This window comes from Hyaena hyaena, unplaced genomic scaffold, assembly GCF_003009895.1.
Source record: "Hyaena hyaena isolate Hyena2069 unplaced genomic scaffold, ASM300989v1 scaffold_131, whole genome shotgun sequence".
In the NCBI taxonomy this organism is placed as follows: Eukaryota; Metazoa; Chordata; class Mammalia; order Carnivora; family Hyaenidae; genus Hyaena; species Hyaena hyaena.
In genome coordinates this window covers 3,215,837-3,228,266 of record NW_024080761.1, presented here as the reverse complement: position 1 = coordinate 3,228,266, position 12,430 = coordinate 3,215,837, and the positions used below count along the sequence as shown (strand labels likewise).

The 12,430-nt window shown below is 48.9% G+C and overlaps 1 long non-coding RNA gene across 1 annotated transcript in view; it reads left to right on the top strand.

Annotated features, from left to right (window-relative positions):
• The window catches only part of LOC120235472, a 32,668-nt gene that overhangs the window by 8,514 nt on the left and 11,724 nt on the right, over nt 1-12,430 (top strand). Inside the window, exon 2 of the long non-coding RNA XR_005529422.1 lies at nt 4,809-4,909. This is a non-coding gene — a long non-coding RNA (uncharacterized LOC120235472). The remainder of the gene's footprint in view (nt 1-4,808; nt 4,910-12,430) is intronic.

Below are 12,430 nucleotides of genomic sequence, written 5' to 3'. Positions count from 1 at the left end.
ACCCAGATATTTATTATATGTTGAGATAGTATTTTTAATATATTGGATTAAACAAAATACGTTATTGAAATTAATTTCACTTCTTTTTACCTTTAAAAAATTTTTTTTAAGGTTTATTCATTTTTGAGAGACAGAGCATGAGTAGGGGAGGGGCACAGAGAGAGGGAGACACAGAATCTAAAGCAGGCTCCAGATTCTGGACTGTCAGCACAGAGCCTGATGTGGGGCTCGAACTCACAAACTATGAGATCATGACCTGAGTTAAGTTGGCTGCTTAACTGACTGAGCCACCCAGGTGCCCCACCTGTTTTATTTATTTATTTATTTATTTATTTATTTATTTATTTATTTATTTATTTTAAAGGAGAATGAGCATGTGAGGAGGGGAGCGAGGGAGAGGGTCAGAGAGAATCTTAAGCAGGTTCCACACTGTCAGCACAGAGCCCAATGCGGGGCTCAATCCCATGACTCTGGGATCATGACCTGAGGTGAAATCAAGAGTGGGACACTCAACCGACTGAGACTTTCTTTTTACCGTTTTTATTGTGGCTATTAGAAAATTGTCCATTCCAAGTGTGGCTTGTGCTCTGTTCCCACTGGACAGCACTGCCGCCGCCACACGCCAGCTTTCGTCAGTTCCTGGCCTGTGCCCCGCTCCTCCGGGCTTCCGCCAGGCGGGGCCTCTGTCTCCCCGCTGCTCTCAGTGGCCCCTGCAGTTGCATTCTTTCTCCTTTCTTAAAAAATAAACTTGATTTTTTTATTTTATTTTATTTTTTTAAATATCCATTTATTTATTAAGTTTTGGTGTTTTTTTTTTTACATGCATGATTATTTATTTTGGCTATATTTCTAGAACTAGAGTTAATGCTTTAAAGGTAAAATATTCTTTTTTTTTTTTTTACAAATAGTTTATTGTCAATATTAAGGTTTTTTTTTAAGTTTATTTACTTTGAGAGACAAAGAGAATGTGAGTGGGGGAGGGGCAGAGAGCGAGGGAGACACAGAACACCAAGCACTCTGACAGTGCAGAGCCCAATGTGGGCTTGAACCCGTAAACTGTGGGATCGTGACCTGAGCTGAAACCAAGAGTCGGACGCTTCACCAACTGAGCCACCCTGGCATCCCTACAATCCTTCTCCTGTTTGCTGTCTTGCTTCCCAGGGCAGAGTCGGGGTCCCCCACCGCAGGTGCTCTGCTCGTGGTCCGCCCCCTGACTCTGGCCCAGCCAGGAAGAGCCTGAGCTCAGTCAGATGCCTGTGGGAAGGAAGGATGGGAACTGAACCGGGGTCTTCAGCCGAAGGGCTCCACATGCTGCTGGCCAGGGTTTAGCTGAAGCAGGGGACCAGGGGGCCATAATCCTCAGCTGCTCTGAGCAGAACACGCATGGACTTAAAGAGACAGGCTTCGTGTGGGGTTTTGGGCACCTGCTATGTCGGGATGAGGCTGGGAAGCCTCCCCAGTCTTCATCACAAGAACCTTTTTGGCAGCCTGGGCCAGTGGCCATGTGTGCCAGGCCCTATGGGAAGTGCCCAGTGCGGCTGAGGTGGATTTGGGCTTTGCTGGGACACCCCAGGGTCCCTCTCAGCCTTTGGAGATTACACACGATGACCTTTGGAGGTCACTCAGCTCCCCTTTAAGTGAGAATTGGCTCCCTGCCTAGTACCAGGAGGACCAGAGGGAGGGCTGCATGTCTAGCGGCAGCAGGGTACAGCGTGGGGACACATAGGTGTTCAGGCCATCCAAATGTCCTTGTGACCAGCTCCCCCTTCCTGCTGTCAGCCACCCTCACGGGGTGCCGGCCACAGTGGGCATGGAAATAGCTCATGACCTTAGCCCCAGAGCAAGGGCCCCCTTACGGGAGGACCGCCGAGTCATGCCGTTTTCATCCTGAGGACCCTGACTTGGGCAGCGTCTGGAGGAGGGAGAGATACCACCATTTCTGTGAAAAGGGCCTGTGGGTTTTAATTGACCGCAAGCTCAGAGTGAGCCAACGGGTGACCTGATTGCTAAAATAGCCCAGGAGGAGGGCGGAAGCTTCCAGAACAGGGAGGGGGTGGCTAAGATCTCAGCTGGAAGGAAGTGAGGGCACCATTCTTGGAACCTGCCCAAATCTACAGCTCCAGAGAGCAGGGAGGCCCTTCTCTGGAAACTCTGCCTTAGTCCAGCCCCTGTGGGTGAGATTGGGTGGGACAGGAGGGGGCAGCACCAGAGGAAAGCAGAGTAGCTTGTGGAGCACAGTAACCCGGGAGGGTGAGTGCAGGCCAGCAACCCTGGGCCCTTACCCCTCAGGTTAGTTAGAAGGGCCCAGGGAGGCCAGGTGGGTCAGGCACCCCAGTCCTGTGTGGGCAAGCCGAGAGGCTGCCTGAGCCCACAGCGAGAGGGTGACAAAGGCCAGCTGTCCTCCAGCCTTCCTGCTGCACTCAGCAGCCCTGAAAGAAATGCAAGGAACAAAGAAGACGACTTCTCTCACACAGCAGATAATGAATGCTCTGATTCGCAGCCCCCGAGAGCATCAAATCCCAGTGTCCCTGGCCAGGAAATTTACAGCCTGCATTGACCCTTCCGGAGGGCCCAGGCAGGGCAGTGTCCCCTTGCTGGTTCCTCCGTGGCCAGAGACGGCTGGTGAATCCCCCGATCTCTGTGCCGGCTGCCCACAGCCTCCAGTGGCCTGGCCGGGGTCCCTCAGCTCTGGCCAGTGCTGGGCAGGTCAGTAAGGACGGAGCCCAGAGGCCACCCAGCTGCGTGTGGAGGGTGGGTGGAGGTGGAGGGGACGAGCCTGGGCAAGGGCAACCCCTTCTCTGCCTTTCTGCTTTATGTCTAATTATAAAAGCAATTCATACTCATTGTAAAATTGGGGAACTACATTAAGGTGCAAAGGAGAAAATGAAAGTCATCTGTCATCTCGCTGCCCAGAGATAACTGTCACTGCTACTTTGTTATATTTCTCTCCAGTCCTGTTTTTCTATATGGATCATACATATGCATATAAGTATATTTTTTAATTATGATAATACTCTATAGCTGGCTTTACCCCCTGCCTTATGTTATATGGTGAAATGTTTTCTCACAGTTAAAATGTTCTTTAAAGTTATTTAATGGCTATATGATATTGTCTTAATAATTTAGCTTTTTTCCTATTTTTTTTTCATCCTTCTATTTTGACTCTCTCTTTTTAGCAAGGGGATTTGGCAGTTTTTATTTTTATTTTATTTTTTTAAATCTTTTTTTTTAATGCTTTTTATTTATTATTGAGACAGAGAGAAACAGCATGAGTGGAGGAGGGGCAGAGAGAGAGGGAGACAGAGAATCTGAAACAGGCTCCAGGCTCTGAGCTGTCAGCACAGAGCCCAATGCGGGGCTCGAACCCACAAACTGTGAGATCATGACCTGAGCCGAAGTCAGACACTCAACCGACTGAGCCACCCAGGCACCCCAAGTATTTTATTCTTTTGAAGCTATTATAAATGGAATTGTTTTCTTAATTTCATTTCAGATTGTTCAGATTATTCATTGCTAGTATATAGAAATACAGTTGATTTTTGTGCATTCATCTTGTGTACATGTGCAATGCTTTTTTTTTTTTTTAATTTCAAGGAGAGAGAAAGAGAGACAGTGTGAGCAGGGGAGGGTCAGAGAGAGAGGGAGTCACAGACTGAAACAGCCTCCAGGCTCTGAGCTAGCAGTCAGCACAGAGCCCGATGCGGGGCTCAAACCCACAAACTGTGAGATCATGACCTAAGCAAAAGTCGGACGCTTAACTGACTAAGCCACCTAGGCGCCCCTGTGCAATACTTTTTTGAGAGAAAGAGAGAGCGCAGGTGAGTGAGGGGCAAAGAGAGAAGTGGAGCTCACCAGGGGCTCATGTTTTACCTGAAGCAGGGCTTGTGCTCACCTGATGCGGGGCTCAAGCTCATGAACCATGGATCATGATCTGAGCCAAAGTCAGATGCTTAGCGGACTAAGCCACCCAGGCTCCCTGATTTGGCAGTTTTTAAAATTCTGCTTAAAGGACACCTGGGTGGCTCAGTCCGTTAAGAGTCTGACTTCAGCTCATGATCTCACGGTTCGTAAGTTTGAGCCCTGCATCAGACTCTCTGCTGTCAGCTCAGAGCCTGCTTCAGATCCTCTGTCCCCCTCTCGCTGACCCTCCCCCATTCATGTTCTCTTTCTCAAAGATAAATAAATGTTAAGAATTTTTTTTTCACAAAAATTAAATTCCACCTAAAAATGTAGATCCAGCTTTTTGGCTGCTGAGACAGGGTTGCGCTCTGCCACTGAGAGGGGCCTTGCACGTTTAACAGCTCAGGTGACAGCAAAGGTCGAGCATTTAGAAACACAGACACAAACACAAAAAATAAAACCACCACCATGGGGAGGCCTAGGAAAGGAGTTTCTCAGGGCGCCTGGGTGGCTCTGTCTGTAAAGCCCCTGACTTCAGTTCAGCTCATGATCTCACGGCTCGTGAGTTCGAGCCCTGTGTCAGGCCCTGTGCTGACAGCTCGGAGCCTGGAGCCTGCTTCACATTCTGTGTCTCCCTGTCTCTCTCTCAAAAATAAATATTAAAAAACATTTTTTTTAAATAAAAAAGGAAAGGAGTTTCCCTCTGTGCTTGCAGCTCATGCGGTGCCCTCGCTAAAGAGCCATCGGCACTGCCAGCGTGGGGGTAGATGTGCCCACCCTTGCTGGTGGCTTCCTGACGTGCAAGGTGGTGGAGAGGGCCGGCAGTCCCTGGTTCATATTTTGCCTGTGCCATGGGCTGGTGTGATCTCGGCCCAGCCCTTCCCCGGCCCTGTCTCTCCATTTCCTAGGCCGTGAAATGGACCTGATGTCAGAGTGGCCGGAACCGACTGCCATAATGCTGCCTCTCAGCCCGTTTGCTGTCAGTGGGGAGCAAAGGAACACAGGCGTGGTAAGGCCTGCGTGCCCGCTGGCGAGGGGCCTCCGCCCAGTGAGAGTCGCTGTGTCCCCGGCCCCAGGGAGTTTGGCTACCCCGTGGATGGCTGGCCCTTGTTGGCCTTCCAGTTGTGCAGTCCAGTCTGGGATGACCCCAGATTCCGCTGAATGAGTCTGGCCTGCCCAGGGCCTTGATTTCGTTCCTAGGGAAGGCACTGACTAGGCTTCCCTGCCCTTCCTGGATGCCTGCCCAGCAGCTCAGAAGCAGGCCCCAGTGTGGCTCACAGAGAACCAACCCCCAGAGAAATTCCCATCGTGTTCAGGGCTGGGGGGGCGTGCAGGCAGGGTGGCTGGAGGTTGGGAGCTGGGAACCGCTGGAATGTTTGCTTCAGGAGGACAAGAGCCTCGTGCTTGTTGTGTACTCGGTGCTCTTGGTTCCCAGCACTGGGCCTGGCCCATAGTAGGCCTTCAGTAAACACTAGCAGACCCAAGCAGGTGGTGGCCACTTCCTGCCTCACTTTCCCTTTCGGTTCTGCTAGGCCATGAGCTCTGTGAGAGCACAGATGAGCCGGGTTTACCGGAGTCCTCAATGCCCAGCAGACCCTGGCATGTGGGGAGGGTCCAATGCATAAACAGAGAACAAATGGATTGATGAATAAGTCATGTCCCAAGGGAGTCAGAGCTCATGACACAGGTGCTCCCTTCTCCACACCTCCCCTCCCTGGTGGGTCCTGGCTCTCCCTCCGAAGGGTCCTGGGTGACCCATCCCTCTGTCTCCGCTCCGTTGAAATTGGCTATCAGGAACTCTGAGACTTCCTGGCTGTGCAACTTTGGACAAGTCACTCCACCTATCTGAGCCCCCATTACCTCTTCTGCAAAATGAGGCAGATATGATGTATTGAAAGGGCTTTATGAGGCATGGTGCCGGTTTCATATAGCTGGTGCCTGGCAGGTGGTAGGTGCCCAAAGAAGCAGCCCCTCTTGTTGCCAGTGGCCTGGCCCTCTGTCCATGATGAGCTCGCCAACATGAGCTGGCTGAACTTTTGGAGGGGTTTGGGATAATCTTGAGCTGGGGCTACTGAGGAGGCAGTGGAGGGTTACAGATCCCCTGAGACCCCCTCCCCAGCTGTCCTTGGCAATTTGCCCTGACATTCAGTGTCCTGCTAGGAAAGTACACACTACAGTGGGGGCTGGGGAGCTCTGCGGGAGGCAGGCTGGCTTCACTGGAGAGCCCCTGTGATGGGAAAGGGGGCTGGCTGCACTGTCAGGAGAGCCACACCCGGCTGCTCTGGACCATGCAGGGGAGGCACCCCATGCCCCCCCATGCCTTCACAGCCTGTCACTCATGTCTCCGGGTCTCCCATCTCCAGGCTTTAAATAGGTTGAAGATTTATAGTTTTGAGAGAGGAGCAAAGGAAAGAACGCACCTTCGCCTCTGCCCCACACGCTCCCTAGGTTGTAGTTCAGTAACTACTAAGTGTACCAGGAGCCAGCCCACGGAGGTGGGCAGCGTACCCGGGGCCTCTCGCAGCAACTAGAGGCTGCCTGGTGGAGCTTCTGAGAGTCTCTGCCTTTGCGCCAGCCCCCCACCCCCACCCCATAGTCGCCGTGGGACATGGACAGGTGGCTTCTCTCTGTCAACCTCCGTGTCCTCATGTGCAGTACCAGGGCAGCCGCCTTCCTGGACTCCTGGGAGAAGCCTCTGAGGCTGGGCATGCAAAGGGTCTGGCTAAGCCCAGCCTCGTGGTAGTGACTTCCCCAGGCACCCGGGCTTCCCAGCCCCTGGGCTCAGTCATGGGGCTCCCCAGACCTCAGTTTGCCCCATCTGTACTATGAAGATGATCTCACCCGTGGCTTCAGGTCATTGGGAAGGCTCCATAAAACCAGCTATGTAATCCACCTACCACAAATGGCTTATATATATATAAAGTGCTCATTTAGCTCATTATTATGGGATTTTGTGCTGCTAGTAGCAGAGCCAGCCAGAATGAGACCCTGCCACCACCCCCCGCACCCTCTGCCCAGGGCTTCTCCCTCTGGCCCACAATAGGAAGCTTGTACAGATAGGAGCAGAGTGGCCTCCATCAGGTTTGCAGGGTCAGAACTGCACTCCCCGTGTCTGGAGCACGGGGGCGGGGGGGAGAGGGGGGACAGCCAAAAGGCAGCTGCCACCAGCTACCCGACCGGCTGAGTCCCCAGGAAGCCTCGGGGGATGCTGGCCTTGGGGTCTCAGCTAAGCCCTGGGGGGCTGAGCAGACAAGGAGCCCTGGTCTCCTGAAGCCCCCCGTGCAGTCTTCCAGCGCCCCAGTGTCTACTTTTCTGGCTATACAATGTCAGAGTGCCATAGATGCCCCAGACACAGCAAATACCTTTGTTATTGTTGTTGTTGTTGTTGTTGTTGTTTCTGACTGTAAAAGTAATTCGTGTTCATTGCAGGAGGGAAAAAAGCAAAAATTCAGAAAAGTATAAATTAAGAGCATCCCAAATCCCAAACTTCCGGCTGTTTTTTTGTGCATATGCACATATAGATATAGATTGTTTTTACAAGAATCGAATCTTATGACATTTGCTTTAAAAATTGAAATGGGTATACTTGATTTTTAACTTTTTTGTTACAAAATATGACACAGAGAGCCCATACAAAATAAATGTTCAATTTGACATATTATTATAAGGCAAACACTTTTGGAGCCACTGCGCAGGTGAAGAACTCCACCAGCCACCCACCCTAGAAGCCTTCAGCGTGGCGGCCCCTTGCCCTGCCCCCCGCCACAAAGAGTTACCATTAGCCTTTTTTTTTTCTTTTTTTCTTTTTTCCTTCTTCCTTCCTTCCTCCCTCCCTCCCTCTCTCCTTCCTTCCTTCCATTCTTTTGTTCTTTCATTTTTCTTTCATAATCTCTCCTCCCAGCATGGACCTTGAACTCATGACCCCGAGATCAGGAGTCACATGCTCTACTGACCTTGAGCCAGCCAGGAGCCTCCCTTTTTTTTTTTTTCTTTTTTTAAAGTAAGCTCTATGCCCAACATGGGCCTTGAACTCATGACCCAGAGATCAAGAATCATGGTCCACTGAATGAGCCAGCCAGGCACCCCACTGTTATCCTGACTTTTAAGGTCATCACTTTCTTGTTAGTTATCACTCAGTGTGCATCCCTAGATACTGTAATTTTGTCTTAAAAAAATCTTTTAACCTCCTTTTAATCTATAGATGTATTTTGTAACTTTTTTTTTTAACATGACAGTATTCGACCTTGTCCATTTTAGTAAAGTGACTCTCATTTTTTATTATTATTTTTTTAATGATTCCATTGTTCATCCCGGGGTTGAACATAACTGACCGGTCCCCCCGTCATGCTTTTGCTGTCACAAACAATACTGTGATGGAAATCTTTATACATATCTTTTTATGCACTTGAGTAATTCTTAGAAGAAATTTCTGGAAGTAGAGTCATGGGTCCAAAGAAAAGGTTTTTTTGTTGTTTTTTTTTTAACAGCTTTATTGAGGTGTGATTCACTTACCATACAATTCACCCATTTGAGACACACAGTTCAATAGTTTTTCAATAGTGTATTCAGAGTTGTGCAATCATCACCACCATCAATTTCAGAACATTTTCATCATCCCAGAAAGAACCCCATACCCATTTCTCCCCAGGCCCCTCCCCCTAGCTCTAGGCAGTCACTGCTATAAAAAGTCTGCAAGGTTTACCTGATATGCACATCTCTTATACGTGAAACCATAGTGTGTGATCTTCTATGACTGACCTCTTTCACTTAGAATATGTTTTCAGGGTTTACTCATGTCATAGCACGTATCCATACCTCTTTCCTTTTTATTGCTGAATAATATTTCTGTGTGTGGATAGACCACATTTTATTTATCCATTCATCAGTTAATGTGCTACTTGGATTGTTTCTACTTTCTTGGCTATTATGAATAATGCATCTGCAAACATTCATGTAAGTTTTTGGGTAAACATATATTTTCACTTCTCTCGGATCTATACCTCCCAGGTACAGAAGTGCTAGGTCACGTGGTTAATTCTATTTAATCTTTTGAGGAACTCCCAGAAGGTTTTTCAAGGTACCTGCACTGTTCGCTTTCCTACCAGTAGTGTGTGAGGGTTCTGATTTCTCCACATTCCTGCCAACACTTTTTGTTAACTGTCTTTTTTGATTATAGCAAACTTACTGTGTGTGAAGTAGCATCTCATGGTTTTGATTTGCATTTCCCAGATGGCTAGTGATTTTCAGTATCTTTTCACGAGCTTATGGACCATTTTGTATATCTTCTTTGGATCAATGTTTCTTCAGATCATTTGCCCACTTTTAAATTGGGTTACTTGTCTTTTATTACTGAGTTGTAAGAGTCCTTTACGTATTCTGGTTACAATTCCTTATCAGATATATGGTTTACAAATATTTTCTCACGTTCTATGTCTTTTCACTTTTTTTCTTAAGATTTTATTTTAAGTAATCTCTACACCCAATGTCGGCTCGAGCTCACAACCCCAAGACCAATACTTGCAGGTTCTACCAACTGAGCCAGCCGGGCGCCCTGTCTTTCACTTTCTTGACGATGTCCTTTGCAGCACAGAAGTTTGTTATTTTGATGATGTCCAATTTACCTTGTTTTTCTTTTCTTTTGGTGCTTTGCTTTTGTGTCATATTACCGAATAATCCTAGGTCACTAAGAGTCAGGCCTGTGCTTTCTTCTAAGAGTTTTATAGTTTTAACTCTTATGTTTGGGTCTAAGATCTATTTTGAGTTAATTTTTGTGTCCAGTTCGAGGAAGGTGCCCAGCCTCCTTTTTTTTTTTTTTTTTTTTGTCAGTGTGGATGTCTAGTTGCCCTAGCACCATTTGTTGAAAAGACTATCCTTTCCCCACTGAACTATCTAGGCACTCTTTTTTTTTCTTTTCTTTTTCTAAGTTTACTTCTTTATTTTGAGGGGGTGTGGGGCAGAGAAAGAGAAGGAGAGAAAGAATCTCAAGAGGGCTCCACGCTCAGCATGGAGCCTGATGCGGGGCTCAATCCCATGATCCCACGATCATGACCTGAGCCAAAATCAAGAGTCAGAGTCAGACACTTAACTGACTGAGCCACCCAGGCTCAGTCTGGGTACTCTTGTTGAAGATCAATTGACTGTAAATGTGAGGGTTTATTTTTGGGCTCCCGTTCCATTCTGTTAACCTATATGTCTATTCTTATGTCAGTACCACACTGTTTTAACTACTGTAACTTTGTAGAAAGCTTCCTATGGGTCCTCCAACAATGTTCTTCTTTTTTCAATATTGTTTTGGCTATTTGATGTCACTTGAATTTCCCTAAGAAATTTAAGATCAGCTTGTTAATTTCTGCAAAGAAGCAAGTTTGAATTTTGTTGGGGGTGGTGTTGAATCTGAAGATCAATTTTGGGAGTCTTCCCATCTTAACAATATTGGGTCTTCAGATCCATGAACATGGGATGCTTTTCCATATATTTAGGTCTACTTTAATTTCTGTCAACAGTATTTTGTAATTTTTAGAGTATGAGTTTTACACTTCTTTTTTAAAAATATTTGTAAGCACTTTATTCTCTTTGATGCTAGTATAAATAGAATTAATTTCTTAATTATATTTCGAAGTGTTCATTGCAAGTCAAGTACACAGAGACTCGGTTGGCTTTTTTTGTATATTCATCTTGAACCCTGCAACCTTGCTAAACTCATTTTTTAGTTCTAAATGTTTGTGTGTGGATTCCTTAGGATTTTCTTGTCCCCCTGGAAGGGACAAGATCATGTCATCTGAAATAGAGATAGTTTTACTTCTCCCTTTGCAATCTGGATGCCATATTTCCCTCTTGTCTGAGTACCCTGGCTGGAAATTCCCATACAATGTTGACTAAAAGTGGCAAGAGTGGACATCATTGTCTTATATCTGGTCTCAGGGGCAAGAGGCATCCAGTCTTTCACCATTAGGAATGATAACCAATACACGCTGTAGGAAGGCTCATTTTAGGCTTCCCTGAAAGGTTGTCTGGTTATAGCCTCACTCACTACTAGCAGCATATGAGAGGGACCCCAGTTCCCATGCTCCTTGCCATGAGCTCCAGGTTTTAGAGGCGAGGAACCCAAGGCCAGAGAGGGGACGCGCTGCATTCCCCATCACACAGCTGCTCAGGTACCTGCTGTTCCAGTTGTCCATGGTCACTGGAGAGTGAGCCTCTGGGACACTCAGTCTTCCCTCCCCTGATGGGGATGCCTTGAGACCCACCAACAACAGTCACTGGTGCAGAAGGAGACCTGGGTTCTGTTCTGGGCCTGGCCACGGACTTTCTGCATGACCTTGGGCAAGTTACTCCCCCACCGCACCCCTCCCGCCACCCTCGCAGCCCCAGGCCTTGGTTTTGCTATCTGTGCGGTGGGAGAAGTGGTTCACTCTGAAGTCTTCCCCGTCTGACCGTCCACCCTTAAACCTGGGCTGCTTCTGCCGCTGCCCCCAAGTGGCCACCAGAGGGCACCCCAGACCAGCATTTGGCCCAGCCAGGGCGCAGGGGGCCCTGGGGAGGCTGAGAAGCAGGGTGTGTTTTTAAGGAGCTGCTAGCTTTGCTTGCTCAAGCTTCCTTGTGGCTACACCTGCCGGGGCCCTCTGCCCCATTCCTCTGGCTGAGTACTGATCTCTGAGGAGGGAGGAGGGAGACATAACCCCCAAGGCCAGTGACCTTGCACTCATCCCTGCCTGCTTTGGGCTGGCTGCCTAAGGCCCAGACACCCAGCCTCAGGGCCAATGACCTTGAATTTCTCAGCCGGAAAAGGTTTCTACTGTCTCTGGGCCCCTTATGGGCACTGCATCCTTTCCCTACTGCCTTGTGTGGCAGTGCAAAGCCTCCCTCCTGGTGAGTGCCTGGCCACCTGAAAGGGACACTCACAGCCCCTCTAGGACATGCATGGATTCTTGCCAGGGTCCTGGATGGTATAGTGCCTGAAACCGCACTGCCTGGGACTCCCAGATTCCTCAAGAGACAGACCCCCAAACCCCAGAACCAGGCGCCTTAGGCATCAGGGACCACCTGACACTTCCCAGGGCAGAGTATCTGACCCCCTTTGTGGAAGATGCTCCTGGGAGCACCAGAGAGGCTCTACCAACCCTCTCCAGCCGCACCCCCCCCCCCACCGTGCTGATTTTACCCTCCAAAGAGAAGCAGAACCTTTGCTTTCAAATCGAGCTCCAAGCCAAAGCAGTAGCTCTCAGCCCCTCACGTGGAGGGACGCTGGAGCATGCACCCAGATGCTCCCCGCGTTTGCCTGGCACCCCTGTTATTGTTGGGCTTTCTTCCTCTTCCGCACCAGGGCCTCTCAAAGGCAGAGTGAGTGTCCGGTTCCCCTGCGTCCAGGATGGTTGGCTCAGGACTTGGCGTCCACCAGAAGCTCAGCAGGTGTCACCAGGGGACCCCTGACCCCATCGTCTCCCACTCCAGGAACTGGGGCTGTCTCTGTCCCTTTCTGAGCCACATGACTTTGGGCAGGTCACTTCGGTTTCTGCGCACCCACTCTGTT